Source organism: Hipposideros armiger, unplaced genomic scaffold (genome assembly GCF_001890085.2).
Source record: "Hipposideros armiger isolate ML-2016 unplaced genomic scaffold, ASM189008v1 scaffold_74, whole genome shotgun sequence".
NCBI classification, from domain to species: domain Eukaryota; kingdom Metazoa; phylum Chordata; class Mammalia; order Chiroptera; family Hipposideridae; genus Hipposideros; species Hipposideros armiger.
In genome coordinates this window covers 1,911,139-1,922,068 of record NW_017731424.1, presented here as the reverse complement: position 1 = coordinate 1,922,068, position 10,930 = coordinate 1,911,139, and positions in this window count along the sequence as shown.

Here is a 10,930-nt window from a genome sequence, read left to right as displayed (position 1 = left end):
AAATAGTACTGATATGGGCAGTACTAGCACAGATCCACCTCGGGTTGAGCCATTTAGCATTTGGACAAATAGCCCAACTGGCATCCAGTCGCCTCATAGATATTACTGTATGGCGGCAGGATATGATCATTGGGTGGTGTGAATTCTGAGTTGTTGGGAAAATATTAAATTTCAGTTACTCTGTTCTGAACTAGGCAGGAAATACATAGTACAGCTTAGAAAATGATTAACACATAGTTTGGCTTTTGGAGTGTCTATCAGGTGCTTATGTTCACTTTCTGTGAGATTTCTCCTTTCTCAAAACCACCAGGCAAATAATAATAATGGTGGGTAATGTGCCCAGCACTGGCTAAGAGCTCTACCCGGTTACCTCATTTCATCTCCAACAACCCAGGGAGGTGGGTATTGTGGGTAATCCCGTTTTACAGATGTGAAGGGTGAGGCTCATGGGGGAGGGCAACACATGGTCGCACAGCCAGCAAGAGCCCGAAGGGACTCGGAACCCAGGTTAATAGACTCCCAAGCTGGTGCCCTTAACTCCTCGACCCTGCTCCGAGGTGATTTTACCCTTTGCCTCAACATACTGCAGCCCTGTTAGGCGTGTCTCCTGCTGTCCTTTAATCTCTCCGCTTCCCCCAGCTCCCTGGGAAGGTTCAAGGTGATGGAGTTGCCTCCCAGGAGGCTGGATGCATTGTCAGGGCCCCTGATGTCCACTCCTGTGACATTTGCTAATGAATAGCTCGCTTCCTGGAGCCAAAGAGCATTCATCATCCAGCCACAGGAAAAACACACCACAGATCCCCTGACAGCCCCAAAATGAATCCTGACTGGATATGCTCTGGGTGTACCCCTGGACTTTGGTTGAACCTACCACAGCTTGTCTCTCAGCCAGAGGTAAAACCTAGGGCCATCTCTCTGCATAGGGAGGTCCTCCCAGCTGGAGGACAAGAGGAGGCAGTTTCTGGGAGGCAGCGTCCAGGGTCCTGGCCAGGAAGACATGGTGGCTGCACAGTAGGTTGCTGTGAGGGTATGGTATGTGAGCCCTGGAATCTGCTGGGGGAATCCAAGACGTGATCACAACCCCTCCCCAGCTGCTGCCTCAGGCCCCCATTGCTAAACACAAGTGTCACCTTCAGAAGGGAACTCACCACACAGCAGCAACGTGGGCTGGGAAGAGCCCTGAGTGAGATGGAGCTGGGGCGGTTTTCTGACCCCACCAGCAGCTTGGAAGCTGTTTCCCTCCTCCGGACCTCAGATTCCTCACCATTAAAGAAAAGCGCACATGGAATAATGCTACTATCACTACATATCATGATTCACAAGGTCACAGAACAGTATGACCTCTCCTCTTTGGTTAAAGGACAATTTGGAAGGTATAGTTGCCTCTATATATTTTATATTTTGTGTAAAAAAAATGAGAAACATATAAAAATATGTAAAAGTATAGAAGAATATATATATAAAATTGCTAACAATGGTCATCTCCAGGTGTTGGATGCATGGGCGACTGTTTTGCAATTATATACTTATTTTTAAAAAATGCAAAAAATTCCAACCCAGGACGTTAGGTTCCAAGTGCTGTGCTCCTGGCTCATCCATGCTGTTTCTTCTGCTATTAAAGCCTGACAGTGACTGTCCTATCTTGTCCTTGGGGACTGTAGCCAGCTCACCACAGGGACCGTGTCCACCTGCCAGAAAGCTCTTGGAAGCTGTACTTGCGCTTTCTGCCTCCTTCCTCCTGGTGGGTTCCCTGCGTTGTACACCTGAGGATGCTTTCAGCTGGCATTTGGTGGTGCCAAACTCCATTTTCACAACAGCCCAGGTGGCAGTCTGGGTCCTGCACATTTTTTCACTCTCACTACTGCACCCGTTGCCCCCACCCCCAGGTTCATACAGCATGATGGTCCTGAAGAGGTGACAGTTGGAATAGGGCGAGGCAGGTGAGTGGAGCTCTGTGGAGCTCCTTTCTGTCCTAGCTCAGCCTGCTGTGACAGGATACCATAGACTGGGTGGCTTATAAACAACAGAAATTTATTTCTTCAAGTTTTGGAGGCTGGAAGTCCAAGACCAAAGCGCTGGTTGATTTGGTGTTTTGATGGGGGCCTGCTTCCTGGTTCATAGATGCCTGATGCCTGTCTTCTCCTTGTGTTCTCACATGGCCTCTTTTATAAGGGCACTAATCCCGTTCATGGGGACTCCGCCCTCATGACCTAACCACCTCCCCAAATCCTACCGCTAAATACCATCACATTGGGGATTAGGTTTCCACATATGAATTTGCGGGGGCGGGGGGATACAAACATTCAATCCACAGCATTCTCCTTCTCAGCCACTGTCTGGGGTCACTCCTGCCTCATGCCTTTCCCCTCTGCTCTCCTCGCTCTCCTTAGTAAATCCCACCCAGCCATCAAGTCCAGCTTATGGGCGCCTCCTCAGCGAAGCCTTCGGCAGTTGACGGGAGAAGTGAGTTTCATCTGCCCAGTATGCTTTCCCACACTCCTTTGGTTTCTCTGGAGAACTCCCTCAAGCCATGTGATCCTGGTAGGGCTGTCAGTCACAGCTGTGCCCCTGCCGTGGGGGTGGGCATATGACACAGGCTGACCAATCAGAGGATCTAACTCCCAGGGCCACAGAGATTAGTTCAGGGATGGGCATGTGACTCAGACAGGACCAGTCAGACTCTTCCCTGAGATTGATGTGAGAATATTGCAAAAGAGAAGTGCTCTTTTCATTGTCACTGCTCACCTGGGATGCTTTGGGTTTGCAGCTGCCAGTGGCCATCTTGCCTCCATAGGAAGAGCACTTCTGTGCGGAAGAAAACCATATACAGACAGAGCCCAGATGACATCATTGCACGGCTTCTGTACCCAGCTGTCCCTGAAGCAGATTCTCCTGGACTTTCCAGTTAGGTGAACCAGTAAACCTCCTTTTCGTTTGGGCTGGTTTGATAGGGGCTTCTGTTCCTTGCATCTGAGGGAGAACTGACCAGCACAACTCCCCTGGCCACCACCAGCGACCCCCACCATGCACATTTTTGGAGTCCATAACTCATTTTTCCCTCTGTGCCACATTGTTGCCACTTGCTGGTGTCCTCCTCAGCAGGACCTCCCTGCTCTTTCCGTCACAGCTCTGAGACCATAGGTTGTTAAATTTAGCGAAGGGTGACGGAGCGAGCAGGGGAGGGATGGGTGCATACGGGCGCTTTGAGACCCTTTCTGCAGCTGCTACCTTTTCTACCCAAGGATAAGTAAGCTGGATCTAACTTACCTCGCAAGGAGACTTTTTAACAAAACAAACACAACTAGCCCCACCGGCCAACATTCCTGCTTCAGGAATGAGGCTGGGCTTGGGCAGTGCCTTGATGATCTGGTTCTGACCTGCCACAGGCTGAGAGAACAGACAGAATTATCTGGAGGAATGAGAGAGCCCAAAGCCATAGCTCTGGCACTTGCCAGGGACAGAGCTGACATCAGAGTGTGTGTCTTGGCCCCTTAGATAGCAGCCAGGAGTCGGCCAGGAGGTCAGAGGCAGGTCCCTATGTGATACAGGGGCACGGCTGGGGACAGTGGTCCATTGTAATGGATGGAAAAGTGACTTCCTGCCAAGGAATATTGACCANCCTCATATGTGGGATCCGAACCGGGGCCCTCTGGTGTCCAAGCCAGTTCTTAACCATCGTGCCACTCGGCTGGCCCAGAAAAGTTATTTTTAAAAATTCTTGGAGACATTTTTGTTGATGACCTGGTGACTTGTTACACAAGATAAGTAAACGTCTTCGTTGTTTCAGCCACTGTGAGTTGGATATTCTTTTACTTGCACCTGAATTCAGTCTAACTGAAACATGTAGTAATATGAAAAAAATGCATTTGGCAATTCTGTCAAAGGGTAGGATACAGTATTCTGGCCAGATGGAGGTGACAACCAGGTCAGAATCATGTGTGTGGACAGGGCAGGAAGGAGATCAGAGAACTGAGAACAGGCTTTGTCATGTCTCTTCTCCCCGCCTAACCCCCAACAAACACACGCCTTGTGCTACAGCCTCCCAGGTGATAGCAATGATAGTGACGCCACATCATCAGACCAGGTGCTTTAGAGCTTCGGCTCCCCAATGCAACGGCCACGTGAGGCAGGTCCTGTGATTGTCTCGTGTTACAGATGGGGGAAGGCCGCACAGCTCACAAGCAGCAGGGCTCAGATTGAAACCTGGGTCCCTTTCACTGCAAAGCTGAGCCAGTGCCTACTCGATGCACCTGGTCATCCTTTAGCCGCGGGGCTTCTGGGGACACATGGGCGAGGTGGGCGGGAGCACAGGGGTGGGGGCAGGAGGAGAGAGTGCGGGGAGCTACCTGGGACAAAACTGGGCACAGTCCACCCTATGTCCGAGATTGTCCCCCCAAACAAAACCAATTCCATGTCAAAGCAGCCTGAATTTTTCTGTTTAGCCAGGAGTGGGTACTTTGGTACAGTGAGTAATCCTTTCTCTCTGTGACATCCCCTCCCTCCCCCCGGGTGTGTGGCTTGCTTTTAGAAATCTGGACTGTCTCCATTTTGTTTAAAGCAGGATATGCCTGGAAGCTGACAGCCTGAAGGGCAGATGCCCTCAACTGTGGTGGTGGTGCTGCTGCTGCTAATAATAATTATTATTAATAACAACAACAACAATAGCTCTCAGGTTTGGAGCTCTTACAAGGCACTCAGCATGAACTCATATTATTTCTTAGATTCTTCCAGCAGTCCTACAATGATACCCATTTCACAAAAAAGAAGTGAGGTTTGGGGAGGCAGAAAGAGTATACCCAACATCCCCTAGCTAGTGAGCGGGCGGGATTTCTCCAAGGCCTGTGCTGTGAGCCAGCGTACTTCCTTGGCCACTTCCTGGCCCGTGGACATTCATTCCGCTAGAATTCACTGCGTCCTGCCTCCCACCTCCTCACGTGCTTTGCTCAATGGGGCCACCAACCTTCTCTTACTCATCTTTAACTCCTGCTGTCTGCAAGGGGAGAGGAGTAAAAACTGGGGCCCCTAGTGGGGGTGTTATACATAAAATGGCGAGCGATGAGGTCAAAGTTCTCCTGTGGGCCTGAGGGCTGGTTTGGGGCTGGGGAGAAGATGAGGTCAGTCAAGGGGGTAAGACCAGACTGCTCAACAGGGCTGTGGTGTACAGTTCTGCAGGTTGTGCACTGCACAAGGGCTTCCCATCTGAGGGGGAGCCTTTTACTTCATAGATGTATTCGAGTGAATCTATGACAGTTTTCTGGCAGATCTGGAGTAAAGTGTCTTTCTTCTAATGGAAATAGTATATTATGGCATTTTCTGACAGATGGGAAAAGATGTCTTCTGGATGAAGTGCCTTTTCCCAGTTTGCCTGAAGCTGTGACTCTGGCCAGAGGTATGAAATGCTAAGCTTCTTGAAATCAAGCCTCCAGTTTGCCATTAGCTAGGCGCCCATGGGCCTTTCTAAAGCTTCAAGTGAAAGTGTCTCCCTAATGGAGCTGATCAGGCAGGTGCTGGGTACAGTTCTGCCCCAGGAATTACGGTGGATCAGCTGCTCTGTTGGGATGAACATTTTTAAGATTGCTCAGGTCATTTCAGACATCTTCTGGTCTTACCTTACATGTACATTTTCCCAGCTGTCCTGAGCTCCCTAGGGGTTTCTTGTGCCCCACTGGAGCTTGACCATGATGGTGAGTTGGCAGTAGTGTCTGTCCTGGGGCTTGGGTGGCTCAGTGACCAGAAAGAAGGCAGGGTGGTGGCCTGGGCTGGTATAAATTGAGTAGCCTCGAGCGAGTCATTGCTCCTCCCTGGACTTCAGATTTCTCTCATTTATAGTAATTGGATGGCCTAAGTGTTTTCTTGGCTCTTTCCAGCTCTAAAGTTTATGTATTCCCCCTCCAAGCCTGGGCCTGAGACTGCCATTCTCCCTAGCTCCAGGAGCTTACACTCTCATTGGGCAGACAGACAAGCACACAGGTGACGATGCTTTGGTGGGAGGCACATTAGTTTTCTATGGCTGCTGTAACAAATTGCCCCCAACATAGTGGCTTAAAGCAGCATGCACTTATTTTCTTCCCCTTCTGAAGGTCAGAAATGGGTCTCAGTGGGCTTCAGTCAGGCGTCTGCCAGGCTGAGTTTCTTTCGGGAGACCCCTTGCCTTTCCCAGCGTCTGCAGCCTTCCTGCAGTCCTTGGGCTCATGGCCCCCCTCCTTCTTCAAAGCCAGCAACAGCCAGTAAGTCCTTCTGACCTTTTTATGCTGCCATCTCTCTGTTTTTTTCTCCTGCCTCCCTCTTCTACTTATAAAGACCCTTGTGATTACATTGCGCTCATAATCCAGGTCTCCCTGTTTTAAGATCAGTTGATTAGCATCCTTCATTCCATCTCCACCTTGAATTCCCCTTTGCCATGTACAGCCTGTGTGGCCACTGTTCTGCAGACCACACTAGCTGTGTGACCTCGGTCAGGTTATTCTCTTGAACCTCAGTTTCTTCATTTATAACAGGGTTTCTTAACCTCAGCACTACTGACATTTATGGACATAAAGAAAGAGAATTCTTTTTTTTTTTTTTTAAAGATTTTTATTGGGGAGTTGGGGGAAGGGGAACAGACAAGTTGCTATCCTTTTGTTCTTCAGTCTAGTTGTGGAGGATGTTGCTTCACTGGCCCAAGTTGGCACCATCATNGTAGGATAGAGATGAGCTATTCCCAATGAGTTCTGCTCCAAATGCAGCTTTCGGAGCAGAATACGTATTTTCAGCACTAAGTTCTGGGAAGGTTTGGTACACAGCATTACTCACAGGGGCTCTGGGCCTCTGGGAAGGGTTGAGGCCCTTTGACTCTACTGTGCTCAGACAAACCTGTGCTCACCAGACCTGTCGCTTTCCCATTTATACAAATCAAGCCAGTAGTAGCACGACGCCCATCTCTTTCAGTTCTAGGGACGCCATGATCATTAGCCAGGCCCAAAGCCCTCTGCTTGTCAGACCAGGAGCACTTGGTTCTGTTGCTCGCCACAGAGGCCATGCCAGCCTTGTCTCTGGTGATTGAATACCATCGCTTGGCCTCCACTTCCTAGGATTTCATCTTCCCTGTTTAGTTCCAGGAACCCAGAGTGATGCTGCCACCATTCCTGGTCTGCAGAGAATAACCACGGTAGAGACCTTCAAGGATGCCGTGCAACCCCCACCACAGTAGGATCACGCGTATGAAGTGTTGCCCTGCGGAGGCACTGCATTGGAGCGTGTGTCCTTGGACAAAGATGAATGACGGCTGGACCCTTACACAGTGGGACGACGGCTGGATCTGGTTCAGTGAGCATGTCCCCTCCAGGACGCGGTGAGGAAAGGAATGGAAGGAATATCAGTGACCGCATCAGTGTTCACCTATCATGGAAACAGAAGCAGTGGAGGAAGGCCACCCCAAACCACTCTGAGGAACTGAGGACAAATGCCAGGGCATGAGCCCCACAGATGCTACGTAGGGAAGGGCCGAAGGCTCCTGAGATCACCCTGTGGGGTCCCCAGAGCAGGGTACTTCCGCCAGAGCAGCTGGGTTGCAAATCTGTGGTGGGGAGGCCGATGGTGGGGCCGCTCCCCCACCTTCTCCACCATGTGCAATGCATGTGGCTGCATTATTTGGATGTCCCTTTTGAGATGCCACCTCTCATTCGTCAGCTACCTTCATCCTGCACCTGGCATCTGGGGTCCTCACAGAGCCCTGGAGTCACAGGGCCGCTCAGGGAACTTGGCGAGACCTGGGAGTGGTCAGAACAGAAGAGCTGGCCGGTGGGAGTCAGGGCTAATGTGCCCAAGAGACCATACCAGGACCCCTACTCCCAAGTGTAGAGAAGCAGGTGGTCCCAAGTGGTCCAGTACTGTGGCTCTCAGTCAGGAGCAATTTTGCCCCACAAGGGACATTTGGCATCTAGTTGTCACAACTGGTTAGGATGCTTCTTGCATCTAGTGGATAGAGGCCAGGAATGCCCCAATGAATAGAGCAGCCCCTACAACAAAGAATGACCTGGCTTAAAATGTCATTAGTGACAAGGGGAGAGACCCTGGTCCAGGGTGAGCACAAGAGCCTCTGTGTGGGGGGACCTCAGAGGATGTAACAGAGACCAGTGTCACTCAATGATCAGACAGAATGAGGAGCTCTCTGGAGCTGCCAGCTGGACATAGGACAGCTGGGGCCCACCTCTGCCAACTCCCTACCGGGCCTTAGCACCACGAGGAATTTAGAAGCCAACAAGGAAGAACTGAAGGGATGGGAGCCCTCGATTAAGTGTCCACCATCTGGTAAAAAAAAAAGTGGGCTTGCAACAGAAATTAAGTTCAACAAAAATTCAGTTGTAGATCTGTGAACTAGGTCTGTTGTAGCAGTTAACCCTGGCCAAGCACGGTTTGCACTATCCCATTTCATCTCATGGGTAGTTGGATTGTCATCCCCTTCTTATTTTAGGGGAAGCCAAGGTTCAGATAAGGGAACCAACACGTCCAAGGTGTCAGCTGGTAATCGGCGGTGCCGGGATTTGAACCCAGGTCGCCCTGAGTGCAGAGGCAGTGCCCCCCGCAGGTGTTTCTATTCATGGGTAGGTTTGTGAAGGGCCCCAGTCTCCGAGCCCTATATGTCATCAGTTTGGCTCAAATAAACTCTTGTTTAAAACAACAACAACCAAAAAAACCCCCAAAAGAGACGTAAAGACCCAAAGAAACAGACCTGGGGATTTATATACCATTTAAGTTCATTTAGAACCATTTGAGTTTCTAGGGGTGATAAATTGTGGGAAGGTCAATATATGGGGGAAACTAATGGAAGCTAAGGGTTATTTAGAAAGGTTTGTGCAGACCCAGCTCAGTGCTGACTCTCTGTCTACCATGATAGTAAGGGTTGTTCTCCTTGTATGGGAGTGGGAAGTGGGGACACCATCACAAAGGGAAATTTATGTCCTGCTTTTAGGCCGATGTGGGAGAGTTTTGTGTTTGCTACTCAGCTGCCTTCGGCTCAAAGACATATGCCAAAATGGGCCGAAGTGGCATATTTTGTTTGGGGTGGCATATTCCGGTCCACTTCACTACCCACCCCTCACCCCAGGTCCACATATTTGCCCACATCTGTCAACGATGTAATAATGCTCCCAAAGAGCCTCCTGGCAGCTGGGATCAAATTGCCCTGGAGAAGGTGACAGTGCAGTGAGGGGGCAGGATGGGCCTCCTGGGCACCAGGCTTAGGAGCTGGGCTTTGCTGTTCACTTGCCGAGGGGCCTCAGGCACGTAGTTTTCCTTCTACTGAAGCTCAGTGGCATTATCAATAATATGGGGTAGGTGGTCCCCAGCCGGCTGGTGTGAGGATAACGTGAGACTGTGGATGAAGGCATTCTGTAAACCATGGAGCGTTGGAGGGAGGCGCAGTGGCCCCTCAGCCTTTCCTCCTAGTGCTGACCTCTCCTGGAAATTCTGGTCCATTGTCACCCTGCTGTCAGAGACAAGCTGGGATGGGGACAGCAGTGAAACAGCCTGATTGACTCCAGGCAGAGCGGCTGGCGGGGGCCTGGACGCACCGTCTGAAGGGCGCCCCCTGGCGTCCATCACTCCAGATCACTGGGCCTTGTGAGGGAATGACGTGGTGATGGGTTCCCCGCCCCCGTCCTGAGTTTATAACCTTCTCTTTTCCAGCCGGAGCTTCACACTGCAGTGTCAAGTAGGACTAGGCAGTCCTATGCTGAGCCCGTTCTGCTGGACCGCCCTCCCGCTGTCCTTATGTACCCGGGCCCACTGCGCACAGGAGCCAATGGTGAATGACAGCCGGGGCTCCTCCTCACGCCCCGGGAGCTTACACTTTCTGTGTCCCGTTGACAGAATCTTCGCCTACCCCAAGGTCATGAAACTGGTCTCCTAATTACTTTCTAGAAGCTTTTGTTTTACTTATCATGGCCTCTACTTAAAAAACACAGCAAAACCTAAAATTTGCTTCAAGATTGGTTGCTGTGGCGTGATTCAGTTTGGGGCAAAAATAGGTAACAACACCTGAGCTTTGGTTTCCTTCACTGGGAAATGGAGATCACTGTCACACGGTTGTTGTGACATCAAATGAGATCACACAAGTGAAGTGCTGANCTACAGGAATAAAAGTGATGGATTTAAAAAAAAAAAAATGGAATCAGATGATCAACATGCTTCCAGGTCTGTAACTTGTAGAAAGCTTGGCAGACAGTTGAAGAAATGTTTTTCTATAATAAATTAGAAAGTGTTTTATTTTTCCTTCAGCTAATCTTTCATAATAAATTCGACTGTGGTGTGGGGGGGCAGGATTCTTTTAAATAATTCTTCCCGGAAACGTAACATCTGCTGGTCTCAAATGGCCAGAAAGGACCCTTGATATGTCTGAAGTCGATGAAGATAAAATATTAATTTTACAACTTGCCCATATTTTGTTTTGATTTGTGGAAGTCACCCTCTCCTCCTTCCACTAGCAATTAAGTGACTACCGTGATGGTGACAGGTAATGGTAAGTCCACAGATGGCAGAAGCGTGAGAAGGCAAATCCATATTTAGAGATTCTGTTCCAGTGAGAAGAAAGCTCCGCTCCTCCCATGATGGAAGTGATCCAGTGTAATCAACTTGCCACTGGATCACTCACTGGCTGGTGCCTTTGGGGAATGGTGACATTTCTGTAGTCAGATGAGCCTTGAGGAGGGGAAGTCCACGTTGCTGAGCTCATGTATAACTTCTACTCATCAAAGTTCCACGGCCACTTTGTTTGCTGTAGGTTTAGAGCCAGTGTCCAGCAATCCCGGAAAAGTCTAGTTATTTCTTCTCAGTGTATAGGAACCTGGGAACCTGGTAGAGGGCTATGCTGGGGTAGCAGAGTTTCTTCTGCAGGAGACGGTGGCAGATTGTATTTCCAACCGTGGCCGTATTATTTGTAGTCTACCTCACA